Source organism: Hemicordylus capensis, chromosome 6 (genome assembly GCF_027244095.1).
Source record: "Hemicordylus capensis ecotype Gifberg chromosome 6, rHemCap1.1.pri, whole genome shotgun sequence".
Taxonomy (NCBI): domain Eukaryota; kingdom Metazoa; phylum Chordata; class Lepidosauria; order Squamata; family Cordylidae; genus Hemicordylus; species Hemicordylus capensis.
In genome coordinates this window covers 29,020,465-29,041,572 of record NC_069662.1, presented here as the reverse complement: position 1 = coordinate 29,041,572, position 21,108 = coordinate 29,020,465, and the positions used below count along the sequence as shown (strand labels likewise).

Below are 21,108 nucleotides of genomic sequence, written 5' to 3'. Positions count from 1 at the left end.
TCCTTATCTGAAGTGGAGAGTTGTGTTGTATTTTTTAAATATGTTTAGTTCTGAAAAGCTGAAGCACCCAATCCTACTCAATTCCCAGAAGCTGTAGAGGGAGGTTGATGTTTTATTACTGCTTCCCTCATAAACACAAAATAATCTTCTATAGATTTAACAAAAGGTTTAATCAGAAACAACTCCATTTTCTGCATCTCCTTTCCCTCCCTTTTCTTATCTGACTCCACCCTCCAATAGGGATGTGCACAAAACTGGCTGGAGCGATTCAGCTTGAGTTCAAACTGGGCTTGAATCGGGTGCTTCAGTACCAGTTTGGCTTCAGTACCAGTTCAGTCGAGCCAACTGAAGGTTTGGCTTGTGATCGAACTGTACTCGAGCCAGTTCAAAAGGGTTCACCATAGAGAATAAAGGGGATTTGAACAACCAAATTATTCCCCATGGGAACCACCTAGGGGCACACAAAAAACCACCTGGGGCACCAAAATGGAAGGGTGGTTAGGGTGCCATGGGTGCCAATTGCCACCCAACTCCCTAAACAATCGGGCACGCCAGTGATTTTTAAGGAATTACTTAGTTTTTTCTGGTTTTATTTTTTCTGCCATTGGGAATAATGGGGAATCGAAGCAGCCCCATTATTCCCTGCTGGTAGTGCCTCAGTGCTTTAACATTGGTTGGATGCCAACTACCTACCAACCCACAATGCGGTGGGGCAGCTGGATGATTTTTAGGGAATTTTTATGTGTTGAGGAATTTCTGGTGTTTTACTCCCCACCCCACACCACTTTTCATAGGGAATACCTATGAAGAACTTATGGAACATTAGAGAATCTAACCACAGTGTAACCACATAGCATATTTCCCCAATTCAAAATCAAATTATTCTGCACATTCCTAGAAGTGACAAGATGAACTGGTGTTGCAGAAGCTAAAGCTATTCATGAAGCTAAAATAAAAGTTGCTTAATGAAACCTGAAAGGAAGGGTAAAATTGGCATTTACACAGAGGTAAGTGCTAGCCTTGTTATAAAGATAACCACTCAGGTTCAGCCTTACATCTATTTTCAGAAACCAATTTCCCCCACTTCCTTTGAGGTCTCTGTGAATGCACTCTTAATATTTTTAGTTTCCTAAATAGCTTTAGTATTGCAGCTGCATTCCCCATCCCCTTTCTGAGTTGCTCATTTTCTGGCATAACTACCCTAAAGGCTTTTTTCAAAATGAGGCAAAACATGCATTCCTAACTATTCAAAACACACAGAACCCTTATAATGCTGAATACAAAGTCCAGACTGTCCCCTCTGCAGATAGTCCTTAGAGTAGGGATGTGTGAGATGGCCCGATTTTGAGCCTGCTCAGCTTGAAGGCTTGAGCTCAAGCCAAAGAGGCCATTGGGGAGAAAAGGGCCAGTCTGAGTTCGGGCCAATAACAGTTCTAACTAAACCGGCTGAAAGGCTTGAGCTGCCATTTTGTGACACAGTGTCACTTTCAGAGATTGACTGAGTTCTTGCCACCCTGATTGGCCTAATGTGTCTGGCCCTTTGGTTGGCTTCCCAATTGTGCCACTCAGGAATGACTGTCACCCCTTTGGCCAGGGGGGAGGGACAAGAAGGGGTGCAGGAACACTCTGGCAATGACCACCAAGTTGGGCCAGACTTGGCAACACGTTTGGCCCTGTCTTCTGGCCTGCTACCTGGTTCTGCAGGTAATGAAGAACACACTTCTCAGCACTGCTGCAGGGCTCAGTGGGCTCCTCTCGTACCCCTGGCACGGCATCAAGGAACCTCTCCACGAACAACCAGGTTGTACACTGAGTGGGAACCTCTGGCTCATGTGGCCCTGCCAGGGATACCACACTGCCAGATGGGGAAATGGCAGTGAGCCTGCTGCTAGGCATGGAGTGTGCACTAACAGCAGGCACTCTAGCACCCTTGTCCTGGTTGCACCCCAGGCACCTCTTCTCGGCTTGCCTAACCTTTGCAGCCAGGTGGTCTCTCCACCTGGGGAGCTGGTCAGGGGTGACTGCTCTGCCTTCATCCTTGGGTCACAAAGGCAGGCCAAAACATGTTCTTCCAATGGACCCAAGGGTGTCCTGAGCTGATCCAACACTCCAATCCTCAGCCAACCTACCAAGGCAATTGCTTCCCTGATGGTCACTGTGGTCTGGAGCTCACCCATCATCTTCTTGAGAAGGGTGATGGGCAAAGCCTGGATCAGCATTGTTGTCTTGGCACATAAGCTGTTTGAGGCAACAAAGAATGGGTTGAGTGCCAAGACAACCATGGAAAGGAGCACCCAATCCATTTTGGATAGGTCACACCTGTCCAAGCCACGCCTCCTTGCCAGGTCAAGGCTCTTGCTCCTGCAGGTGCTGGAGTGAGAGAAAGGTGGAGTTCCACTGGGTTGGAGCATCCTGAGGGATCAGATGTTCAGCTAGGCCCAGCTCAAGCTGCCTCTCCTTAAGCATACAACTACCTTTTTAGCTCTGGTGGAAGAAAGCTGCTATCTTGTGGCACCTCTCCATAAGAGCAGCCATGGTAAAAGCAGGATGGCACCCAGCATCTGCAGCAAGGATGTCTCACGTGGCCAAGCACATCCTGCGCAATCAGGTTCAGAATGTGTGCCACACAATGGATTGACACAAAATGAACCTGCTTGGCTGTCTTAGTTATGTTGGCGGCATTGTCAGTGACCATGAGCTTTCAACAAATGTTTGGCTGCCTGGTCAGCCATCCCTCCACCTGATGAACCATGGCCATTGAGAGCTCACCTGCTGTGTGGTCAGTGTCCAGCACCTGCACATGCAGCACAGCCTACCTGTGCTTTGCTGTTTGGGAGGGGCTGGCCACAGATCCCCTCAATTCTATGTTAGCCACCACAGGTGGCTGCACTGCGAAGCCAGGCTCCACCGAATAGGTGAGCCTGTGCACAACCGTATCGGGGGGAATAACTTGAGTAGGAGGTCCCTCTCGCTGTTGCCCACTACAGCCAGCAGAAACCACCAATCTTCCTGCCAATCAGCTTCTGGCTGTGCCTTGCACCATCCCATGCATCTTGGGTTTTGTTTTGTTTTAATTGAAGCCCTAACTGATGGGAGGGGGAAGAAGTACCTTTAAGGTGGATATTTTAAAGGGGGTGTGGAGTCAGGGGTGGTGGTCTATTTATTATACTGTGTGTGCCACACCCGGTGCTATATATAGCAGTGCACACACAGAAGCTAGAAATATTAAATCTCCCAAGTAAGGAAGCAGGCTCTATTAAATGTGTTAAATAAATACAATAAATATTAAGGAGGGGTTTTTTTTTGGAGAGCAAGCAATAATGATGCAAGTCTAAGGGAAGGGAAGCCAAAGGGCCTCTGACCCAAACCCACCCCTCCTGTCCTACAGTCCTGCCATTAGTACCTACCTAATCCCTTCCCCCAAGCTAGATGATATTTAAATAACTCTACATTTTATTAATCTGACCAAGGTGGGTGGGGGTGTCTCACCTTCCAGCATCTTAGGCTGGGAGTTTCCAGTGGTCTGAGCAGACACTGCCACTCAACAGCTGGGGGGAGGGCAGGTGGATACCAATCATGTACCCAGCCACCAAAAAAAATACCAAAACCTGGGGGGAGGGGAAAGGTAAATGGAGAGAGCTTAGCAGGCTGGGTACCAAACAGAACACATCAGTTTTAAAACAAAATTAGTCCAGGCATACAGAAGCAGCAGCAAAAAGGTGCAGCTTGGGGCTCCAAAAGGAAAATAAAAAGTCTGGCTACAAACAGCAGAAAGTGGGGGCGGGGTGGGGGGGCACAGAAAAAAAAAGCAAGCAAGCAGAAGAAGAAGAAGAAGAAGAAGAAGAAGCCAGTGCCAGAAAACAAATCACCAGGGGGCAAACAGCCCTCCAAAATGGCGACCACCACTCGAATCACTCAAATTGTTTGAAGTAAAATCAGGGCTTATTTGCTTCTGGTTCAAATTGGGGTGATTTGATTCAAACTCAAATCACTGGAACCTCCCTGGTTAGACTTGAATCAATTTGAGTTCAAATCGATTAGCACATCCCTACACCCTTTTCCCAGACACTCAGGGTGGCAAACAAAATTAAACACAGAATAATAAAATTTGAATTAAAACATCATCAAAATACAATAAATAAAACTGCATTCAACTAAAATGAAATCAGAAACCTACTTATTGGTCAAAGACCAGGATAAGAAGAGCAGTCCTCGGTCTCTTCTGGAAAACTGGGAAGGAGAGACTTATGCAGATCTCATCTGAACATGGGTTCTGCCTGCTGGGAGCATCACTAAGAAGGGCTCATCTTGCTCAGTGCCAGCATGTGGTGCAGGGTCCTCCCAGCTAATACAGGTGGCAGCAGGTGGTAGGAGGTGGTATTTAAGGAACAAGAGGCTGCCTGCTCTCAGCTGAGAAGTGCCCCTCCTAAAGTAGTTTTTGTCCACCCAAAACGTATTTTTGTTCTCCTCAAAGAGAAGTGAGAAGCTGCTCCTCAAGCTTTCGCTCTGTCTGCACTCCATGGCTTTCCTTTAAGCAGGGTCAACATACAATGGCACATATTCAAAGTCAGGCTGTGCTTTTGGTTTTATTTCATGATTGCTTGGTGGAAACAGTGCAGACTATGCCATGGAGAAAGACTTAAGCCATGTGTACAAGGATAAACTGTATATGCATGTTCATGTTTTTGTAGTTCATTCATTCTAAAAGTGATCCTGGGTACAAGCACCCTCAAATGCAAGGTACAGAAAGGAATAATACAGCTGTACTTGTGCTGAACATAATGTGTGAATTACTGCACATGCTTACAGATCTATATGTACATACACTATACAACAATTGTATATGCATTGAACATAACAAGTGGGTAGAGTTCTGCACAGAACTGGCTTGGCAGGTTCAGTTCAAATTTGAAGCAAATTTGAACTGACCTGGCCCAGTCCAGTTCTGGCCTATCCAGGTCCAGTCTGGTTCAACCACCGAACTGAGCCGAACCAGTTAATGGACCAGTTCGTGGTTCTACTTGGAATCTGGTGAGGATTAGGGGTGTGCATGGAACCGGCTGGTCTGGTTCGGCACCCCCTCGTATGGCACCCCCTTGGCACCCTGGTTCGGTTCGGCAGGCCCTTGAGTCCAGCACCCCATCGAACACCCCCCCGGTTGGTTTGGTCGGGGGGGGGGTCACGAACATTTTTCTAACTTTTTTTTTTTACTTACCCACTTCAGCGGAGTTGTTGGAGGAGGTGGGGGAGGGGTCCTCAGAGATTCCCCCTCCCCCTACCAGCCTCCCTTTATGCCACCACTGGCCATTCGGCCAGCTCTTCGGCCCTTTCAGGCCTTCCCCCTCTGGCGTTGCAGCCATTTTGGAGGCCAATTGCTCAGGTGTGGCAGCCTCCAAAATGGCCATGGTGGTGGCCAGTGGCGACATAAAGGGAGGCCATCAGGGGGAGGGGGACCTCCATGGACACCCCCCTGCTACCTCCAACAACTCCCTCGAAGGGGGTAAGTACATTTTTTTTTTTAAAAAAAATCCACAACCCACCCACCCCAAACAGTCGGTGTGTGTGTGTGTGTTCTGTATGGGGTCGGACCAAACAGGGGATGGTTCAGTTCAACCCCGAACAGTTGAAATGAACTGGTTTGATGCCGAACACGTTCAACATCAAACCTGTTTGCACATTGCTAGTGAGGATTCCCCTTTACAAGTAAAGGGGGATTCCCTAAGGGCACGGGGGGGAGGGGAACTGATTTTTCTTCTTGGGCTGCAGCCCAGGCTGCTCTTGGGGAGACAAGTGGGGGGTTTAAAGAAGCAGCCACTGCTGCTACCACTGCAGTGAAATTTTGTGGCAGCTTTACTGACAATGCCCTGAATGGTAGTTGGCTAAAACCTTCACACCTAAGATATGATGTAATACAATGGAAGTCATGGACAGAATAATAGAAAAGAATAAATCCATTAACTTAATGAAACTGTAGCTCTAGCCAGTTTACCCTCAGATCCCTTGAAGGTTATCTATCTATCTATCTATCTATCTATCTATCTATCTATCTATCTATCTATCTACCTACCTATAATTTAGTAGTTTCTAGATGTTTGTTATTCGGGGGAGTGAAAAAAAGAATGCTACCTTGATTCTAGAGTGATATTTCTAGTCCGTGTGACTTACTAGAAGTAATCATGTCAAAGTTTTGCATCTTTGACTCTTGACTACAGCCACATGGTGCATGTGTTGGGGGAGGGGATGGAGACACAAATGCTACAAGAGTCCTGGTTATTTTTGGCAGTTCTGTGAGTGAAGTGAAAGGACCTGAGAGTGTGTGGTAGGAAGGAAGGACCCAGCTGCTTCTTCAGGAGTATCAGTGACATCCCAGCTCTCTGATGAACCTGCTCTGGCTTTTCTGTGAGTCTGGGGAAGCGGCATAGGAAATTTGTGGAAATAGTTTATTTAAGGAAAGTCTGGGGAAAAACACATTCCTGCAGTCTCTTCAGAGCATGCGTGCACAGCAGGGGTGGTGGTTGGAGGGGAGGGAGTAGAGGGGTGGAGTGGCAGGGTGGAGGTGGAGGTGATAGGGGATTGTGTCCTAAAATGTAGCAGAGGGATGAATAATTTAGAGAGAGAAAATTGGATATTTTCATGAACTTATTCCATATTGGTTCAATGGTGCTGCTGAGATGAAATCTCATAGATGCCTCTTGGAATATTTTTTTCTCTTCTGCTAAGGACTAACTCCACCTACCCAAGGTGTTATTCCAGTTTGTAGTATTGATGACTACTGTTCTAGTGTGCTTTTCCTTTCCAGACTTTCCTTTACAGGCTTTTCTTATCTTACAGACACATAAGGGGACACTTGAACTTACTTCTGAATTGAGTATGGACACTTGTGCCTCCATCTGTGACAGTGATGTCACATATCTATGTGCTCTCATGTTGAAACTGTCTGCATAGAGGGAGAATTCTTTGACCCCATTAAATGAGCAAAGAGGAAGCAAAAAATGGTGATTCTCTTGTACAGGTGAAACTCGGAAAATTAGAATATCGTGCAAAAGTCCATTAATTTCAGTAATGCAAATTAAAAGGTGAAACTGCTATATGAGACAGACGCATTACATGCAAAGCAAGATAAGTCAAGCCTTAATTTGTTATAATTGTGATCATCATGGCATACAGCTCATGAAAACCCCAAATCCACAATCCCAGAAAATTAGAATATTACATGGAACCAAGAAGACAAGGATTGTAGAATAGAACAATATCGGACCTCCGAAAAGTATACAGTGTACTGTGCTTGATTGGCCAGCAAACTCGCCTGACCTGACCCCATAGAGAATCTATGGGGCATTGCCAAGAGAAGGATGAGAGACATGAGACCAAACAATGCAGAAGAGCTGAAGGCCGCTAATGAAGCATCCTGGTCTTCCATAACACCTCATCAGTGCCACAGGCTGATAGCATCCATGCCACGCCGCATTGAGGCAGTAATTGCTGCAAAAGGGGCCCAAACCAAGTACTGAATACATATGCATGCTTATACTTTTCAGTATATAGTGCAAGGATATCAACTATCCGTATCAAACCCAACACAGCATCCCTCCAGTGATTGTTGTTAGAGCCCACTTTGTGTTTATTTTTTAGATTGTGACCCTTTCTGGGACAGGGAACCATCTAATTAATTTATTGGTTTTTTCTATGTGAAAAATTTTGAGAACTTTGTTGAAAAAGCCATATATAAATATTCATAATATTTGTAGTAGATATTTTCATCACAAATGCTTGCACTGCTGAAGATGCAAACTGCTGTTTGTAATACATTTTAAGAAATGGTTTGCTTCTTCAGCATGTGATGGAAATTTCAATGGAACTTTGGGCTCTTTGGCATTTCCTTCTTAATTTTTCATGGCAATTTTAAATGTGCCAGGGATCAGTTTAGAACCACTGGTCCATATAACAGACGTGAATTTACAAAAGGCACTAGTGGATAGAGATGCATAAAGCAGGTGGGAAAGGAGACTTTTCTTCCTTGTCACTACATGTAACTCTTCTATACACACTCAGAGAAACACACACATACGCATACACAATCTTCTCTGAACTAAGGATGTGCACTGAACAGGATTTGCTGGTTTGGAGTGAAACCAAACCAGATTCAAGCCAAGCCAGCCTGGTTCAGTTTTGGGGCTGGTTGAACTCAACCCGGTTTGAGTTTGAACCAAGCTGGTTCAAGCCAGCTTGGAGCTCTACTGGTAAAGGGGAGTCCAGAGAGGGTTCGAACTGGATTCCCCTTTACCAGTAGAACTCCGAGTCGGCTTGCTTTGAACTAGGCCCCATCTGGTTCAAAGTCAGACTGGCCTCGGAATCTGTTGAGCCAAGCCGGCTTGAGCCTAGCCAGCTTGATGTTGAGCCCGGCTCAAACCAAGCCAGTTTGCACATCCCTACTCTGCACCAGCCTAATTCATATAGTGCTTTGGTATTTACCAAGATCTGACAAGAATATCTGTATGGAATGAAACTGGTTCTTGCAAGCATTTAGTATTTACAGGATCAGAGACTTCACCTGCTGCTATAAACTAAAACCAAATGAATTAGTGGGTTATGTAAACCATTTGTAATCAGTGTTCTATTATTACATTGTCCTTTTTTCAACATTGAATCTTGTTGTTTGCATGTCATTGCAGGTGCTCTGCTTGTTGCAGCTCACTGGAGTTGGGGCAAAGCTGTTGGTGCCACAGATTTATGGTTATGCAACTCTACAGGTGAGTCTGAGCAAAAACAGGCCGGGGAATGTCAATGGTTGGGCAAGCTGGTTGAGCGAGTGGTGGCCTCTCAGCTCCAGGCAGTTTTGGATGATGCAGAATATCTAGACTCATTTCATACTGGCTTTCGTGTGGGCTATGGGGTTGAGCACCTGTGGAGGAGCAGGCCGGTGATGTGAATGGGAAGATAATTGAGACAAGCCAGGGCGAGTGTTTGGTGCAGGAGGGGCTAGAAGCCCTATATGATTTTTGGAGAGAAGGGTCAGGATCTGAGCCAGAGTCTGAATGGCCACTATCTCCTTGAGGATGCAGATGTGAAAAACATCAGCAGCTGGTGAGGGAATTACAGAAGAGTAATTGGCTCACGAGAAGGCAGCAGGAGCCAGTTTGAATCTATGGCAGCTGGCAGGTGTGGAGTGTTGATTAAGTGCAGGTGGCTGCTGACTATAAATTGGGCAGCCTGTGCCTTGAACAACTGCTGGAAATAACACGTCAAATCGGCTTGAGTCTCTGTTGGTGAGATTGTGACCTTGGAATCTGGGCTTCTCACTTAGGGATGTGCATAAAACCGGTTCTCCCGGTTCGGTTCGGATCCGAACCGGGTCCGAACCGGACCAGGGTGGTTCGGTTTTGGTTTTGCCGAACCACCCCCCCGGTTCGGATCCGAACCGAACCGGTTCGGATCTCAAAAAATAGCTGGTTTGAAAGGGGACCTTGTGTTCTACCTGCCACCCAAATTTCAAGTCGATTGGACCTTCCTCTGATTTTTGGCGATTTTTTAAAGTTTTAGTGACTTTGGGGCAGTTCGGGGGCATAGCATGGGATCTGGGCAAAAGGAGTGGGGTGGGGTGGTAGTGCCTAATGGGTGCAGGCTACCACCCCAATTTCAGGGGGATTGGGCAAAGGGCTGATTTTTGGTAAATTTCTGAAAATTTCATGTTTTTGGGGCAGATTGGGGCATATTGGGGCAGAAAGTGGGGGCTGGGGCAGAATAGTGGGGTGGGGTGGTAGTGCCTAATGGGTGCAGGCTACCACCCCAATTTCAGGGGGTTTGGACAAAGGGGTGATTTTTTGAGAATTTTTGAAGTTTTAGTGACTTTGGGGCAGTTTGGGGGCAGAAAGTGGATCTGCCCCAAAATAGTGGGGTGGGGTGGTAGTGCCTAATGGGTGGAGGCTACCACCCCAATTTCAGGGGGATTGGGCAGAGGGCTGATTTTTTGAGAATTTTTGAAGTTTGGGTGTCTTTGGGGCAGATTGGGGGCAGAAAGTGGATCTGCCCCAAAGGAGTGGGGTGGGCTGGTAGATAGTGCCTAATGGGTGGAGGCTACCACCCATCCCCAATTTAAGAGTGATTGGGCAGAGGGGTGAATTATGGTGAATAGAAAAGGTGTGAATTCTCATTCTATCATAGCAAATGAGATTTTTTTCAATTAAACAACTCTCATGACCCCACTTTCACTTTTTCACACTTTCCTTTACTATGAATAATATGAGGAAGTAATCAATTTAGCACACTTCACCTTATGAAGACAAACCTCATACAAATAAATTCACCATAATTCACCCCTCTGCCCAATCACTCTTAAATTGGGGATGGGTGGTAGCCTCCACCCATTAGGCACTATCTACCAGCCCACCCCACTCCTTTGGGGCAGATCCACTTTCTGCCCCCAATCTGCCCCAAAGACACCCAAACTTCAAAAATTCTCAAAAAATCAGCCCTCTGCCCAATCCCCCTGAAATTGGGGTGGTAGCCTCCACCCATCAGGCACTACCACCCCACCCCACTATTTTGGGGCAGATCCACTTTCTGCCCCCAAACTGCCCCAAAGTCACTAAAACTTCAAAAATTCTCAAAAAATCACCCCTTTGTCCAAACCCCCTGAAATTGGGGTGGTAGCCTCCACCCATTAGGCACTACCATCACACCCCACTATTCTGCCCCAGGCCCCACTTTCTGCCCCAATATGCCCCAATATGCCCCAAAGATATGAAATTTTCAGAAATTTACCAAAAATCAGCCCTTTGCCCAATCCCCCTGAAATTGGGGTGGTAGTCTGCACCCATTAGGCACTACCACACCACCCCACTCCTTTTGCCCAGATCCCATGCTATGCCCCCGAACTGCCCCAAAGTAACTAAAACTTTAAAAATTCACCAAAAATCAGCCCTTTGCCCAATCCCCCTGAAATTGGGGTGGTAGACTCTACCCATTGGGCACTACCACCCCACCCCAAAATTTTGCCCCTGGTCCCCTTTTTACCCCCCCGAATCGATTCGGATTCGGATTTGGATTAAATCCAAATCCGAACCAAATCAAGGGTGATTCGGGTGACCCAGATTCGGGCACAAAACAGAACAGGGGTGATTCGGTTCGGGTCCGAGCCAAATCACCTGAAATCCCAAATTGCACACCCCTACTAAGCACACACACAGAGAAGAAGCAGGAGGCGGAGTGTGGATTCTATGATAGCATATTAGAGTGGATTGATGGTGTCTCATTGAAAATCTCATTTGCTATCATAGAATCCACACTCAATACCTCAGAAACAAGAGAACCCTGTACCCATGGGGGTGCCCCTACCAGAGATCCCTGTACCCCATGGGTTAGAAACCCATGGGGGTGGTTGGCACCCTATGTGCACTACACCACCACTTGCTCTGGGCCACCCCAGCACCCCCATGTGCACTTATAGGGCTGCTGAAAGTTCCATTATAACTTATTATGAGGAAAAACCTTAAAGACGCGTAAACTTCAAAAATCACTTAAAAATCACCTCTTTGCCCAATTCCTTTCAAATAATTCTGATAGCTTCCTTGCCCACCCTAGGAACTACCACCCACCACACTGCACTCTACGACACCCCTTTCCCCCCGACGTGAAGCTATACATTTGCTGCAATCCTAATTATTCTCTATGAGGAATTCAAAAACACTTAACAATTCACCAATAATCAGAGGAGTGTCCAATTACCTTGAGATTTTTTGGGTGGTAGGCACCCATGCCTGTCTACCACCCACCCTGCTTTTGTGCTCCTAGGTCCTCCACAACAGGGGATATGGACTGGTTCGGGTCCCATTATACTCAATGAGAAAAATAATTAAAAATATTTCAAATATTCATAAAAAATCATAGGGGTGTCTGATTGCTTCAGGGTTTGCATGGTTGTTGGCACCCATGAGTGCTCCACAATAAGAAATAATGGCCTGGTTCGGGTCCCATTATATCCTATGAGAGAAAAATAAAAATATTTTTCAAAAATTCATAAAAAATCGTACGAGTGTCCGATTGCTTTGGGGTTTGGGTGACAGGTACCCCTGGGTGCCAGCTACCATCTGACCAATTTTCAGCTTTCCGAACCGATCCGAACCGGTCCGAACCGGTTCGAAACGAACCACCCCCAGTTCGGTTCGGATTCGAACCGAACCAGGGGTGGTTCGGTTCGATCCGAACCTCCGAACCAGAACCGGTTCGGACCCGAACCGGTTCGGATCCGAACCGGTTCGCACATTCCTATTCTCACTTCTGTATTCCTGGTGAGACTGTTAAACCTGTCTATTTAGCAATAAAACTGAAACCTGAGCTACTGGCTATGTATCATATATTTCTGGCCAGTATCTTCCATCGAGTGAGTTCGTGACACATATGCTAGTAATCTCCAGGCTTGACTACTGTAAAGTGCTCTGCATGGGGCTGCCTTTGTACATAGTCAGGAAACTGCAATTGGTACAGAATGCAGCAGCCAGATTGGTCTCTGGGACAACACAAAGGGACCACATAACACCAGTTCTTCTGAAAGAACTGCCCTGGCTGCCAATATGTTTTTGGGTGAAATACAAAGTGCTGGTTCTTACCTATAAAGCCCTTAATGGCTTAGGTCCAGGCTATTTAAGAGAACACCTCCTTTGTCATAAACCCTGTCATCTGTTATGATCCTCTGGAGAGGTCTGGTTATGGATGCCACTGGCTCATTTGGTGGCGCAGTGGTAAAACTGCCGCCCTGTAACCAGAAGGTTACAAGTTCGATCCTGACCAGGGGCTCAAGGTTGACTCAGCCTTCCATCCTTCCGAGGTCGGTAAAATGAGTACCCAGAATGTTGGGGGCAATATGCTAAATCATTGTAAACCGCTTAGCGAGCTTCAGCTATAGAGCGGTATATAAATGTAAGTGCTATTGCTATTGCTATTGCTATTTGGTGGTAGCCCATGACCGGGCTTTCTCTGTGGCTGCTCCAGGGCTTTGGAATATGCTCCCTACCAAAAAAAGAGCATCTCCTTCTCTGTTTTTTTCAGTAAGAACCTCAAGAATCTCCTGTTCTCGCAGGCTTTTAATTAGAATTAATTGTAATAATTTTAAAACTTGTTCTAGCATCTATTTTATTCTATTGTCTTTTTATGTATTTTAATCTGTAACTTTTAAATATTTTAAACTCTGTACACTGCCTAGAGATGTACATATTGGGCAGTATAGAAATATGACAGATAGATAAAATAAATTCCACCTGCTGCATATTTCCCACATAATTTATTCATCTATATTTTCTTATTTCTCAATATTCATTTTTGTTTCAAGGAAGTCAGTCTGGGAGTCTCCAGCATAGTTCTATAAACGGTGCATAAATCATGTTGTTGCTTCTTCCCCAGCTGTCTTTTTGTGGAAATAGCTCATAGGCTACAAGTGTGCAGTCTAGTCCTCCCTAATGTCCTCCTTTCCAAGAAAACTGGCACTGCAATTGGACGTACATCAAATTAAGAATTACTAAGGAGATGGGAAGGGTAAAGCTGTTCTTTGAAGCTACAACTTCCCTATGGCTTAGACATGGCTGGAGGGCTGATATTTAAAGAGGGAAAATGTGTTTGTGGTGTGAATAGCCACATAGATTAGGTTTAAAAATAAATTTTAAAATTACTAAAAACATAAATTATATGCTAGTTTTACAAAATAAATCATACAAATTGGGCATAACCGCAATATAAAAAGAATTAAAACAAGCAGAAATTAAAACAAGACTGTGAGACATAATAATTAATAGTTATAACCTATATATATCCTGCTTCCATATAATTTAACAACAGTTAGGAACATAAGGGTTTAATTATCTATGAACACTTAAATACTTGCTCTCACTCTATTTTCACATGCTTTATTATTCTAGGTGAACTTTCTGCCCCTACGATGGTCCTGAATGGAACTTCTGTTCAAGAGGGATGGTTGGTCTTTTTGATATGTATTGGGCCCCCAGATGTGTCAGTGACCAAGTTTCTTGTTTGTAAAGATGGATTTGCCATCACATTCCTCAAAGCAGCATCCAATATTCTTGTGCACAAACTCAACATCGCACAGGAGACTGCAGGCCATTACTCCTGTGGGTACCAACTAAAGGGCAGAAACAATCAAGAGAAGACATCTGCCCTCAGTGATGCTCAGAAGCTGATTGTCTTGACTAGTAAGTTTGTAGGAATTATCAGAGTGGAAAGGGATCAGGAGCTGTTGTTTCCTAGAAGTTGACATTTTAAAATGTGTAGAGATTTATTTATTTATTATTAAAACTTTTATACCGCCCTTCCAAAAGGCTCAGGGCGGTTTAAAAAGCCAGGAGATGATTTTTTTTCTGTAGAGTAACTTCTCTTAGCATTGTTTTGGTATCTCACAGAGCAGAATCTATATGTTGTCAGAACAGATGTATGAACATCTATAAAAGCCACAACTGGGTGATGAAATACTACAGTTTCAAAATCTGAATCAGTCTATAGGGATGAGAGGTCATTAGGGTTGGGAAACAAACTCTAGTATAATGATTCTGTTCCCCTATCCAGATGCCTGGTTAGACAATCCCAGAATTTGAAGTGTCTGTTGTTGAGGGTGGAACCTCTGCATGGGATAAGATGGAGATTCTGTTGGTGTACTGACTAGGCCTGTATTATCAGTATTGGAACACAATGGGGAGGCAGTCAATCATGGAGCAATTGCCCCAGGTGATGTGTTGGTGGTGGTTAGGGGTTCTTTAAGTCTTGACCCAACAATGGTTTGGGTAAGGCTGAATGATTGGGGTTGGTGCTGGAATGATCCAGCACCCCCAACCACAATAAATTGTAGCTGGGGAGGATGGGAGTTGTAGTTCAGAAACATCTGGAATATCCGAGGTTGAGAACCACTACTCTATTGCATTCATGGCTGTCTATTCCACAGTGTGAAGCACCATCATTTATGTGTTGACTCAGAAGAAAGTCTGTATACAGAGCAGTTTAGTCATAGGTAAATGTGTATAGGATTTTAAGCTTAATATTGCGAGTTTGTCAAGTGAGGGGAGAATCCTAATGCACATGCTCATACACACGCACATGCACATCTGTTTCTGGTTTATTTCTTCATTTCTAAAGTTATATATACAGGCTTTAATAAAGAGAGCATCCCAAAGTGGTTTACAAGAAATACTAGATAGCACTAAACAGTCATAAAAACATTAAAGGGGCACAGGAATGCCCCCCAATCAGATTTGTATACTGCCCACTACTGTACTCACTTTGCTTTAATTAAGGTGAGTAGCAAAAAATGTTTCTGCCATGGGCATACCATCAATTAGGCAAGGGGAGACTGTTGTCTCCTGGCCCACTGCCTCGAGGGCCCCCCCAGAGGCAAATCATGTGACATGACTCCCCAGTGCCCACCCGGGCTTCCTTCAGTATTCCGAATCCTTCCATTTCGTCCGCACTGTATTCCTTCTCTCTCTGTGTGTGTCCCTCCCTCCCTCCTTTCCCAATCACCACCCTTTTGCCTTGGCTTGGCTCTTCCTTCCCTGTCCTGGCCCCATCCGGCTCTCATTGGCTGGCAGGTGGACGCACGCATCGGTGCTGCACATGCATGCTCGAGGGAGAGGGATCTTGCCCACTTTCCCAAAAACAGGGAGATCTGGTGGTGGTAGTGCCATCTACCAGGGCCTCTGGATATCCTGCTCTTGGCAGAGCACCAGCCAGATCCAGTGCAAGGTCTATGACTTGGTGCTGAATCTCCAAGGTGAGGGGCCACTGGGGGTGCTGGAGGATGGGATGGAGGGGGCGGAAAATGAGAGTGAGCGCCCCCTGCCCTTGGAAGGCTCAGGGGAAAGTGAGGGGGAGCGGGGGGAAGAGGCAGCAAGGCAACACATTGGAGAGGAGTCGGGGCAGAGACCCCGGAGGCCACTTGGAAGATGAGAACATTGGGCCAGGAGGTGGGAGGGAGCTTGCTTGGTCCCCCCGGGGGGGGGGCTTGAAGACGCTCAGCATGGAGAGAGGCAGGTCTGAGGGGGGCTTCCCAGCTTGCTCGAGGGAGGGAGTGGGGGTGGCGCACTGGGCCCTGGCATGGAGGGATCATGGAGCTAGTGTTGTCCAGCCCAGTGGACACCCCCAAGCCTGCAAGCCCTTGGAGGGTGGGAGCACAAAGCCAGATCTGGGGTGGGGGCAGGGGGCTGGGGGAGAGCACCTTCCTCTAGGGATGCCTCTTGGCCTTTGGCTCTCACTGGGTACTGATTAACTCAATGGCTTCTTCTTCTCCCTGCCCCTCTCTGCCACGGGCACACCCCTTGCCTGGAGAAGCTGCAACTTTGGGGCTCTGAGCAGGGCTGCAGCAGCAGCCAGGGGGAGAAAGAGAAGCTTAGATAGATCTCACCCTTGGCATCATGGGGGCAGAGGGGCTATTCTCCCCCCTGCCTTCTCTGCCTCCCCCCTCGCCTTTCTCTCCAGCGTGGCAGCACCCAGAAATTCAAACCTCTTGGCTGTTTGCTTAGTTGTGGGGCAGTAGCAGCAATGAGCGGGGGGTGAAGAACGGCACAGCCCCCTACAGGTCTCTCTTCTTGGAATTCCCCTCCCCTGAATCTGAATATTTCCCTAGTGAGCGGTTTGAAAAGCTATTGGGAATCTTCTTAGACCAAACCTTTAACATGTGTAATGAACCCCCTTTTGGGGAGGGGAAAATACACTTTAACATAAGGAGCAGGGGCGTAACTATAATAGGGCAAGGGGAGACAGTTGTCTGGGGGCCCACTGCCTTGGGGGGGCCCCCAGAGGCAAGTCACATGACTGACTCCCCCAGCCACGCACCCGCCAAGGCTTCCTTCAGTTGTATTCATCCTCCAAAATTGATGTGGGTGTTAAGACCTGGAGCAACCAGAACAGCATGTCTTTCTCGAGTAACATTAAATGACTTGCATCGTCCACAATTTGCAAAACCTTTTAAAAAATAATTTAGGATGATGTTCTATTGTGGCACATAGGGGTGTGTGTGTGTGTGTGTGTGTGTGTGTGTGTGTATAAAAACTATGTTTTTTGTTATCACTATTGAGCCCCATTTAAGACTTCTTTTCTTCATGAGCTGAGCTTCAGTGAGGGAGGGCCCATTTTAAATTCTTGTCTCTGGGCCCACTCCAACCTTGCTACGCCCCTCATAAGGAGCCTTTAAATGGCTGTGTTTCTCCCCTCAGTCACCCCTGCATCTTAAATTCTGTTTGCTAACTGGTTTGTGAACAAAGTACTTTGAAGGGAAGAGGGCACTTTCATTATCTGGGAGGTCTTTTTAAAAAAAAAAAAAAAAACAACCCTGAAAGTATGTGGGCTAACTGGTTAACGTCTGGCATGGGAAACACACAACCCACCATCAGTTTAGGCGTGTTTGTGAGGATGGACATGGAGCCTGACTCCTTGGTTAGTATGAGACCCTGTGGAGCAAAAGGCTGATCCTGACACCGCTGTGGGGTGTGGGGATTTAATAACAAAACACTTCCAAACTCAGTTGCTAGATTTCACTGCATCTTCAAAATAAAAGCACCAAGAATATTTGGGTCTCAATATTTTTATGTATATGGTTAGCCCCATACTCAGCTTGTTTGGGCTGATAAATAACAGGCTGTGTTAAATAATTGGAATGATTTAAGACTGTTGAGTAGGACTGCAGCTGAAGCACTACGATGTGCCTATTTTTAACGGGTTATTTTAAGGGCATAGATTGCTACTATAAACATCCCTTTCATCTTTAACCGTACAAGTAGGTCCATTTTCAAGAGACAGCCATTTATTTGTCTAGCTAACTGGGCAAAGAGGCACCTTTTACCATGGTAATTCTCTTTATTTAGGGGGAGAGTAACTGGCCCTATCCACCCCCAGCATAGTACTTCCAGTGACTGTTGCTGGTGTGTGTCTTATGTTTCTTTTTAGAATTTGAGCCCTTTGGGGACAGGGAGCCATCTTATTTGCTTGTTATCTCTTTTAGTAAACCACCCTGAGCCATTTTTTGAAGGGTGGTATAGAAATTGAATTAATAATAATAATAATAATAATAATAATAATAATAATAATAGCTATAAACAGTAATTTATGATACACAATCCATTCGTATTTACTCCCTTCCAACACTTTGGAAGTGATATGAAGCTGTTCAGTTACTTTCAATGAAAAGGCTATGTAATTATCATCTGCACTGGGGAGACCAAACTATTCTGGTCATATATACGTTTGTAAAAAGAGATAATGAGGTCAAGAGCATCATCCACTGTATAAGAATTATTTATAATAAATTTTCTTTACTATCTTTCCATTTTCAAAACGAAATACCCAAAGTAGCTAACAGGCGCCCATAACATACTGCATCAATGGGAGCATGAATATCCTAAGAATTCATAATGCTAATTTGCTACCTCTTAAATACTTTTAAGACTGAGTATTGATATGTGCAATGATTAAAGTTCTTCATTGCTTGTATTAGTTGGTTCTGCTGTTATTTACGCCTTGTAACTAGTTGGGATAGTTAGCAGAGACATCAGGCCAGGAGAAAGAGAGGAAGGCAGTGAGGGTCCCATTTTAAAATCTCATCTCCAGGCCCACTCCAGCCTTGTTACCCCCCTGGTTTCTGCCACTATAAGTCTCAAAATTCTATTGCTTATAAATATGATAGCTGTTTAATAACTTGAAACTTCATGTGCATTATCTACTTGTCAACCTTACCTACAAATGTGCCTAATTTCAAGGAGAGTTGATAAAAATAGTCACAGCTACAGCAAGCTCAAACGTGCTGAAGATTGATGCTTTGGTCCTTCAGTCTTTAGAACAGTGCAGCATATATTTCTTTGAAATTTTGGTGAAAATGACTGATGCACTCTGATTTAAGAGGTACTCTCGTAAATACCCTGGACCCAAGGCATAAAGAACTTTACAGGTAACAACCAGCACTCTGCAGTTTGCTTGGAAACATATTGGCAGCCAGTGGAGTTATCTTAAGATTGAAGTTATATGGTTTCTTCGGGTCACCATTCTAAACTGCTGCATTCTGCACCAATTGCAGTTTCTGGACCACATACAAAGTCAGTCCCATATTCAGTACATTACAGAAGTCTAGCCAGGAAGTTATGAGCAAAATATACCATTGTTTTGAGGTCACTTACCTCCAAAAATGAGCATAGTTAGTGTATCAGCCAAAGTTGATAAAAAGCACTTCTGGCCACTGCCTCAAACTGGGAAACCAGAGAGCACTTGCAGGATCATGATCAGACCATTGACTCATCTAGCTCAGTATTGTCTACACAGACTGGCAGTGGCCTCTCCGAGGTGGCAGGCAAGAGTCTCTCTGCCCTATCTTGGAGAATCCAGGGAGGAAACTTGGAATCTTCTGCATGCAGGTGCTCTTCCCAGAGCAGCTGCATCCCCTAAGGGGAATGTCTCACAGTGCTCATACATGTAGTCTCCAATTCAAATGCTACCAGGGCAGACCCTGCTTAGCAAATGGGATAGCTCATGCTTGCTACCACAAGGCCAACTCTTCTCCTCCTAGACTAGTAATACTAAGCTTAAAATTGTATACACACTAACTCATGAGTAAGCATCATTGAATCTATATACAGTTTTCTTCTGAATCCCAGGAAATCTGTGGAACTCTTCATCCTTCTGTTTTACTTGACCCATTGGTAAATCAAGTACATTTGACACTGCCCATGTTTATTTTTGGTCCAGGTAATTCTGATCAGTCCAGCTCCTGTGGCAGCAACTCTGGTAAGTAAAAATGTTCATCTATCTATTTTGAAAACACCAGTTGTGCATCAAACTTAATTCTATTAAATTTATTAGAATAATTTTAAATGCACAGAAATTTCAGTTAAGCACAGTGGCTGGTATCCTGAAGTGCTTGCATAATAAGCTAAGCTATGCTGGCACTAAAGTTGCAGGATTTGAGCAATTGCACAAAAGTTTGCATTTAAAACAAATGACACATGCTGCAGTTGTGCACTGTTGTGCCAGCACAAGCATGTTTAGGATAGTTTAGCATGCTTCCGGATTACATACCAGCTTTGTGCTGGTATGACATGCTTCCGCAAGCACTTTGTTAGTCAGGATGTCAACCCATGTGTGTCTCTTTTTTCTGCCTTGTTTCAATTATATCCTCTAAATCAGGGATTCTCGACGTTGGGTCCCCAGATGTTATTGGACTTCAGCTCTCATAATCCCCAACCAAAGGCCAATGGAGCTAGGGATTATGGGAGCTGAAGTCCAATAACATCTGGGGACCCAACGTTGAGAATCTCTGCTCTAGATATATAATTTTTTACAATCTTATGTTATGCTGTAGTCCCTTAATTTGGAATGATTAAAATAGCTTTCTAAAGATATACACCTTGATCCACAAGAGAGACTCATACATGGAACATGTGCAGCTTAATTAAATGTATATGTGCACTTGGATGTGCATGCCCATCTGCAATGGGTCACTGCTTGACTCACTGTCTAGATGTACCTTTGATGTAACAGGAATGCACATCTTCATTGCACTAGTTACACGCAAGGATGTGCCTAACCATAGCTGATTCAGAACAATAAGATTAACCTTTTGTAGTCCAAACATTAAAACTCGTATTTTGAATCAAAACTTTTTATTTATTTTTTCAGAAATCAAATCTTTGAACTGGTTTTTACCTTAAATTCTTGATATTCATAGATCAATAAATGGACCATATTTTCTTGGGCAATGTGTGTTTCTCTTTTGAAAATATAGAAAGTTCTTGTAGGCTTATATTTATCACAACACTAGTTGGATTAAAAACCCATTCAAGAGATTAGCAACTTGTGAAACACAACCTGTGAAACACATTTGGACATAACGCTGTGTGGGGAAAGATAACTAAGAGGAACAGTGAAATGTTCAGAAAAAAGAATAGACTTTAGCTTACGGGCTGACTGACCAATTAGATCAGATATCAGAAATTTAAAGTGTAGGAGAAATTGAACATGGCAGTTTGTGAAACAGAATGGTTTAATGGCTTGTCTGTTCAAAGCATGAAATGTAGGGGGTTTGCCTACCTTACACAGGACTGAACTTGGTTCTTTGATGGGAACGACACA

At 44.9% G+C, this 21,108-nt stretch overlaps 1 protein-coding gene across 1 annotated transcript in view; it reads right to left on the bottom strand.

Annotated features, from left to right (window-relative positions):
* LOC128330183 (butyrophilin subfamily 1 member A1-like) overlaps positions 1 to 4,212 on the bottom strand; it is a 36,331-nt gene extending 32,119 nt beyond the window's left edge. The window contains exon 1 of the mRNA XM_053262628.1: positions 4,178 to 4,212. The gene's annotated coding sequence lies outside the window, so the exon portion shown is untranslated. The remainder of the gene's footprint in view (positions 1 to 4,177) is intronic.
* Between the last annotated feature and the right edge of the window lie 16,896 nt (positions 4,213 to 21,108).